Raw genomic sequence first — 8,119 nt, forward strand, 5'->3', positions numbered from 1 at the left:
AAAACTGTGTGATTGGGCAACACAAAGGCAGATGAAATTCAGTATTGATAAATGCAAAGTAATTCAAATGGAAGAATATAATCCTAACTATAAATACAAAATAGTTCTTACCACTCAAGAAAGAGATCTTGGAATCGTTGTGGATAGTTCCCTGAAAACATCTGCTCAATGTGCAGTGGTAGTCTAAAAACTAAAAAAGCCAACAGACTAGTGGAAATCATTAGGAAAGGAATATATAAGAAGACAAAATATCATATTGCCTCTACATAAAATCATTGTATGCCCACATCTTGACTACTGTATGCAGATCTGGTCGTCTTCTAAAAAAGATCTATTGGATTTGGAAAAGGTATAGCAAGGGCAACAGAAATGATTAGGAGTAAGGAACAGCTTCCATATGAGGAGAGATTAACAAGACTGGGACTTTTCAGATTAGAAAATAAATGACTAGGTTGGGGGGATATGTTAGATGTCTAGAAAATCATGAACGGTCTGGAGAAATAGAATAAGGAAATGCTATTTATTCTTTCACTAAGATAAGAAGCTGGCCCAGTTAAATTTATAGGCAGCAGATTTAAACAAACAAAATAATATTTTTTCCACCATCAACTTGTGGAGCTCTTTGCCAGGAGATGGTGGAAAAGCCCAAACTATAACAGGATTTCAATAGAAACAAAATAAGTTCAAGGAGGATAGGTCCATCAGTGGCTACTAGCCAGAATGGGCAGGGATGGTGTCCCTAGCCTCTTGTTTGCCAGAAGTTGGGAATGGGCGACGGGATGGATCATGATGATTGCCTCTTCTGTTTATTCCTTCTGAAGCATCTGGCATTGGCAGGAAGACAGGATACTGGGCTAGAAGGACCTTTGGTCTGACCCAGTTTGGCCATTCTGATGTTCTTATATAGAGCTGAACTCCATCTGCCCCCTTGCTAGATACCCACTAGACTAGGGATGTAAGTGACTGTCAACTACCCTATAAGCATGAGCTTATCAGGTAGTTGAGTAGTGACTCGACTAGTCACTTCCCTCCCCCTTCCTGCCAGTATCAGAGAGAAGCAGCAACAGGAGGGAAGAGCTGGCTTTAAAGCCCGTTCCCCCCAGCACTTTTCTCCACAGGGGAATAGGAGAGGCAGAGGCTAGCAGGGGGACCAAGTGCGAGCCAGGAATCAGCTGAAATTCCCTAGACTAGTCAATTAGCTGATTAGACACAATTTAACATCCCTACACTAGACTCCCTCTCCTTCCAGAGCTGAGAGAGAGCCCACGAGTCCTGACAGGGTGTCTGTCTCTCCACAGAGTTAGTAACAAAGTAAGAATATACATTACAATTTTAAGGCTAACCAGCCTTCCTTAAGTGATTTGCCACAAGATGTGAGAATACGTTAGTGTTAGAGCTGAATAGGTTTAATATTTATTTAATTGTCTTTTTTAACATAGGAATTAGATACAGTGCTCTTGTCAGCTAACTGCAAAATTGTCTGCTAAAAAAGAGTTTTCAAGTTCCTCGATAGCCCCTGGATAGAAATGATGTGTGTGGGAGGGAGGGCAGATGGGGTTGGTTTACGGATGTTAAATATCAGTTAATTTACTGGTCGAGTAGTCAATGGAATTTCCATTGACTGGTCGATAGGCACTTCCGCATTCCTCTGGGGCTCTTGTACATTTCAGAGGAAGAATGTGGACCTCTGCATGTAGCTCAGGGCCAGTGGGAAGTCCCGCTGATTCCAGGCTGCACGCAGGTGTGCCAGTTTTGAAATGTACAAGAATTCCCAGCGGGGGCTCTTGTGCATTTCAGAGCGGACGCGCTATCATGGAGCCCAGAGTTAGCGGGGGTCTCAGAGTCCCCTGCTGACCTCGGGCTCCATGTTGCGATGCCGATTTGAAATGCCACATGGAGCCAAGGGTCCATGTGACATTTCAACAGAATGCGGGATCAGCTGGAAACTCCCCAGTTGACCACAGGTTCCATGCGGCATTTCCCCAGAACCCGGGGTCAGTGGGGACTGCCCAGCTGATCCCGGGTTCCATGGAAATACCACGTGGAGCCCGGGATCAGTTGAAGAGTCACCAGCTGACCCTGGATTCCACACGGCAACTGCCACTTTGAAATACCACCTCAGCATTTCAAAGGGCCAGCGCCGCACAGCTGATCCCAGGCTCAGCTGTGAGGTGTTGCCCCTTTGAAATGCTGAGGTGGTGTTTCAAAGGGGCAACGCCTCACAGCTGAACTGGGGATCAGCTGTGCGGAGCTGCCCCTTTGAACGCCACCTTGGCGTTTCAAAGCAGCAGGGCCACACAGCTGATTCCGGGCTCAGCTGGGCGGTACTGATGCTTTGAAGTACCCCCTGTCTTCCCTCGCCTTTGCTGCCTCTATCCGATAGAAGCAACAAGGGGTGGGGGGGAGATCGGCTAGTCAACTGACTATCCAATAAGCATTTGCTTAGTCAACAAGTTCTTAATATCCTTAGGTTGGTTCCCTCTCCCCATTTGGTGCTTGACTTGTATTGAGCAAGCTTAGTAACACTGCTGAAGCCTCTGTTCTCAGTCCGCCCTTCTCACACTTGGACTCTCTTTCCCCCACTCCATCATGGCATGCAAAGGTCGGCCCCTCCCCCACCAAAATCTGAAATGGTGCTCCTGCTGCTGCTGGAGCCAAATCTCTGAAAATCAGGCCCCCCAAGTTAGACATCTGAAAATTGAACACCTAGAATCATGAGGCCCTTTACCTGGCAGAAAGATTACACGTAACTTGACAAAATTCTCACTGGAGTCTACGAAATTTAGTCTGACTAAAGACTACAGGATTGGGGTCTTTTTTTTGTGTATGTTTAAAAGAGATTATAGGACTATGGAAAGGAGGTGGAGAGAAGGCATGTGGCAGATTACTGAGAGGTCAGCAGCTGAATACTTACAGCTAGTAATGGATCAAAAAGGTTTCCAAAAATTCTGCTGTGATATCGCTGGTATTCAGGCATGAATAACTGGATTTTACTTACTTTTTTGTCCATCTCTGTCTATCCAGATGGCAAATATAATTGAAAGGTAATGATACAATTAATGATAGTTTAGTAGCCCCCTTTCTTTGCTCTAGAAGAATTATGACTAGTTATCTACTGATGGACATGTCAGCATTATAGTTTAGAGACATTTATATATATATTAACCAATAAACCCTTATGGTGACCCCAGATGATCTTTTGTGCAGCTCAACTGAGTTCAGCATATAAGGCTTTTAGCATCTTATTATCCTTTCACTATTAAACAGAATGTTTGCAGAACTGACAGCACAATTACAGAGCAGTAAAAATTATGATAGAAATACAGCTCCTCACTAACATTTGACAACTCCTGGCTGGGGAAGGTACAGTAGATGGGTAGCAATGTTGACAGGTGCTGCTAGTCTGATTAGCATATGTATTCCTTTCACTTCAAGGAAAAAATGCATCATTAAAAAAATCTAAGTTGGTATGTCCACTGAATTTTATAGGATCTTAATTATTCACAGGAAAAAATACTGAATTTAGACTGTCACATATGTAGGATTACTGGCCTACTTTTTCAAAAGGGACTGGAGATTTTGGGTGCCTCAATTTTTATTTTCCCACTTGCCAGATCTCTGAAAATCAGACCCCTCAAGTTAGACATCTGAAAATTGAACACCTAGAATCATGAGGCCCTTTTTAAAAAATTGGGCCACTAAATATATCAAATAATTCTAAAAAAAATGCTGCTGTTTAAGGCTATTAGAGAAAGAGAAATTCTGAATAAGAAACAAGATGGAATTATATGTGAAACTTGATCCTACTCTTATTTAAATACAGGCAGTCCCCGGGTTACGTACAAGATAGGGACTGTAGGTTTGTTCTTAAGTTGAATCTGTATGTAAGTCGGAACTGGCGTCCAGATTCAGCCGCTGCTGAAACTGATCAGTTTCAACAGCGGCTGAATCTGGACGCCAGTTCTGACTTACATACAGATTCAACTTAAGAACCCCAGGCATCCCCAAGTCAGCTGCTGCTGAAACTGATCAGCGGCTGATTCCAGGAAGCCCGGCACAGGGGCTTCCTGTAGTCAGCCACTGGTCAGTTTCAGCAGTGGCTGACTTGGGGACGCCTGGGGCAGAGCAGCTGGGGTGCTGCTGGGTTGGTCCAGTAGCGCCGCCGCTCCTCAGCGCTACTGGACCAATCCAGCAGCACCCCAGCTGCTCTGCCCCAGGCGTCCTGATTCAGCCGCTGCTGAAACTGACCAGCAGTGGCTGAATCAGGAAGCCTGGGGCAGAGCAGCTGGGGTGCTGCCGGGTTGGTCCAGTAGCGCCCAGAGCGGCGCTACGGGACCAACCGGCAGCGCCCCAGCTGCTCTACCACAGGCGTCCGGAGCAAAGCCGCGGAGCACGGGGGCAGCGGGACAGCCCAGATGCGCGTGGCTGTCCTGCTGCCCTCGGGCTCCGTGGCTTTGCTCTGCTTTGCTCACCGTCCCCCTGGTCTGCAGACCAGGGGGACGGGGAACAAAGCGGCGGAACACGCGGGCAGCGGACAGCCCAGACGCGTCTGGAGACCAGAGGGACGGGGAGCAAAGCAGAGCAAAGCGGCGGAGCATGCGGGCAGCGGACAGCCCAGACGCATCTGGGCTGTCCGCTGCCCGTGTGTTCCGCTGCTTTGCTTCCTCTCCCTGGTCTGCTGGAGACCAGGGAGAGGGAGGGCCCCGTTTGTAACTGCAGATCCGACATAAGTCGGATCCGCGTAACTCGGGGACTGCCTGTACATAACAAAACACATAGGGTATGTCTACACTACACCCCTAGTTCAAACTAGGGGGGGTAATGTAGTCATACGGAGTTGCAAATGAAGCCCGGGATTTGAATTTCCTGGGCTTCATTTGCATAAAGCCGGCCGGCGCCATTTTTAAATGCCGGCTAGTTCGGACCCTAGCCGCGCGGCATTTAAAAATGGCGCCGGCCGGCTTTATGCAAATGAAGCCCGGGAAATTCAAATCCTGGGCTTCATTTGCAACTCCGTATGACTATATTACCCCCCCAGTTTGAACTGGGGGGGGGGTAGTGTAGACATACCCATATTGACTTTAATCAGAACATGAGCAGGCCTTTGAAATATGTTTAATTTGTGATTTTCAAGATAATTTACTTTTGCAGCCTTCTTGACTGAGTTCAATAGCCTCAAGATGAGTTATACTCAGGGACAACCCTTTTTGGGGGGCATGGGATGTGGTGCAACCAACACCCTCCGGTGCCCCAGGCATAAAGCCCAGGGCAATTCCTCCACAAGTCCCACCCCCTCTGCTCCACCCCTGCTTCACCCCTTCCCTCAAGCCCTGCCCCATCATACTCCTTCTCATACCTGTTCTGCCCCTTTGCCCCCTCCCCTGAGTTCCCTGAGGCAGGGGATTATCAGGGCCCAGGCAGCAGCAAGAATTGCTCGCCCCCCCGCCACACACACACACATTGCAGTCTGCCCTGCCCCACAACCCTCCCATCCTGCTGTGCCTCTCTTTTGGGCAGCAGGGTTGAGCAGAGCAGGCTGTCAGGTCAATCTGGCTCCCACCACTGCGGTGATGTCCTATCCCGTCTATAGGACAGTTGAGGTGGCTGCTGCAGGGCCCTCCAAAGCACAGCTTCCCTGAATTGTCCTATGGACAGGACAGCTCTGGCTATTGAAACAGTCAAGAGGGCTGCAAAAGTAAATTATCTTGTAAATCCCAAATAAAAATATTTCAAAGGCAGAGACTCTGGGGAAACTTTTGTTTCCCCACCCCAGCCACTCTGACTGGTGAGCCTTTTCTCCCTCTACCCAAGTCTCCCTGCCCAGCAGGGGCCTTTTTCCCTGCTCCCCTTCAGTGCTGTGGCCAAGGACCAGGGGAGTAGAAAGGAGGTAGGGATGTAAAAGAGTAGTCGAATACTGTAGTCAACTACCTGATAAGCGTAGGCTTATCAGGTAGTGGAGCTGACTACTTGCATTTCCCCCGCCCCCGCTCCCTCTATATCTATATCAGAGGCAGGGGGGTGGGGAGGGAGAGCCAGTGCTGGGGGGAGCCAGCTTAAAAGACAGTTCCCCCCAGCATCGTCATCATGGTGTGTGTGGCGGGGGGCTCAAAGGGAAGGCAGAGGCATAGTGGGAAACCTGGTGCAAGCAGAGACTGAAACAGTCCTCACTGCTGGATCTTGACTGCTGCACCTCTGCCTTTTAAATGTAGTAAGAGACATCCAGCTCCAGTTTCCTTGCTGCACCTCCATCAACTACTCGATTAGCTGATTAATCGAAATTTAACATCCTTAGTCACAGGCAAGGTGGTGAGCCTGTGCAATTTAGCTATTATATGGCCTGTTCAATAGTATGGCAAATAGACTGGGCTTTGTTTAAAAAAAAAAAAAAAAAAAAACCTAACTTGTCGAAAGGCTTAGCTTGCCCTGAATCTATCTGGCTATGACAGTTAACATGGTTCACATAGGACCTGACCTTTTCTGCACATTCCCCAAAGATTTTTTTGTTTTGTTTTTTTGTTGTTTTTTTTTGCTGTTGAAACACTACTATGAAGATCACACTTGCTATATTTTTCAGTATTTGTCTTTCCTGATACCTGCCAGAGAACTAACACATTATTGCTTTGGCAAGCTCAGGACAAAACTTCCCTGTTTCAGAAGCTTTTCATTTACTGATTAACTTGCTTCATGGCTGAGTAGTTCTGCAGGGTCGTTCTGTACTAATACCCAGAGCATAGAAACTGACTGCAAACCAATCAGAAGCAGATAGGCCTGGACGTATTCCAGATTTTGTGCAATTAATTACTGAAATTTCAGGAGCTTTGGGGACAGAGTTGAAATCAAGTACATAAAAGATTAGATTCATATCCTGGAAGGGCAGAAGGAGAGAGCAGGAAATAACCTTACTTTGAGAGGGCATGGTAGCCATTGCTGTCTGAAGAGACAAGGTTGTGACATAGGGGACAAAATGCTGTGCAGATATTTGTATTACTAATGATTTTGCAATAATTATTTCATTGTTTATTTTGCTCTCTCATTTATAATAAAGGGCTGATCCAGGAAACCCTTACCTCAACTTCACTGGGACTATTTGTGTAAATGAGAGCTATTTATGAGCATAAAAATGTTAAGATCTGTCTCAAAATTAGTATTACAATCTTTTTAAAAGATCTACCATCTTCTCTAATAAATTTTCTTCTGCATAGCAAAGTTTCAAAGCTGTATTAAGTCAATGTTCGGTTGTAAACATTTGAAAGAACAATCACAGTATTTTTTTGTTCAGATTCACTAACATCCAAGTGTTCATAATTCTGAGATTCTATTGTATATTCTTTTCTATGTGCATGGATTTAAATCTTATTAGTATTAAGGGGACAATAACACACATGTGACAGGAATAGGCTGTCCCAAGATTATAGGTTATTGTATATTTTTCATACATTGCTTCAATTCTTGATTTAAAAAGAAACAAAACTCAAGTCAGCTGAATATGTTCAGAAGGTGTCACAAAGTACCAGCTATGCAAAAAGAGAGAGGAGAGGATGGTGTTACGGTAAATAGTCACTAAGACAACAAGAGATTATGTGATTTTAGACTTGGATTTGGTAAGTAGCGAGGACATTGGAAGACATAATTTTGATTGGAGTAAGTATGAATTGATCCAGTTTAAATTGAATGGAACAGTAATTAAAACCAGATGTTTAGCTATGTTTTGTTTTATTTCAAAAGGGCAGGCTGTTGGAAATTCAGAGAATTAGTCAAAGGAGTCAACTGGACTGAAGAGCTCAAGGATTTAAATGTGGAGGAGTCTTGGAATTTCTTTAAGACAAAAGTACAAATGCTATCTGTATAATTTGTAACCTAAGCAAGAGGAAAAACACTTGTAGGGAAAAGTTCCAAACCTAGTTGGATGCAAAACAACCTCAAAAAGCAGAGAAGCTATAGGGAATGGAAAAAGGAATTCATCACCAAAGAAAACTACATCTTGGAGGTCAGAAAATGTAGAGTGGCGAGAGTTAGGGAGACTCCCCAAACTAAATGAATGCCTTGCCTTGGTTTACAGTATAGATGATAATATAGAACATGGGCATGAAAAAAAGTTGGATAATGTGTATAGAAATGG

Source organism: Pelodiscus sinensis, chromosome 2 (assembly GCF_049634645.1).
Source record: "Pelodiscus sinensis isolate JC-2024 chromosome 2, ASM4963464v1, whole genome shotgun sequence".
In the NCBI taxonomy this organism is placed as follows: domain Eukaryota; kingdom Metazoa; phylum Chordata; order Testudines; family Trionychidae; genus Pelodiscus; species Pelodiscus sinensis.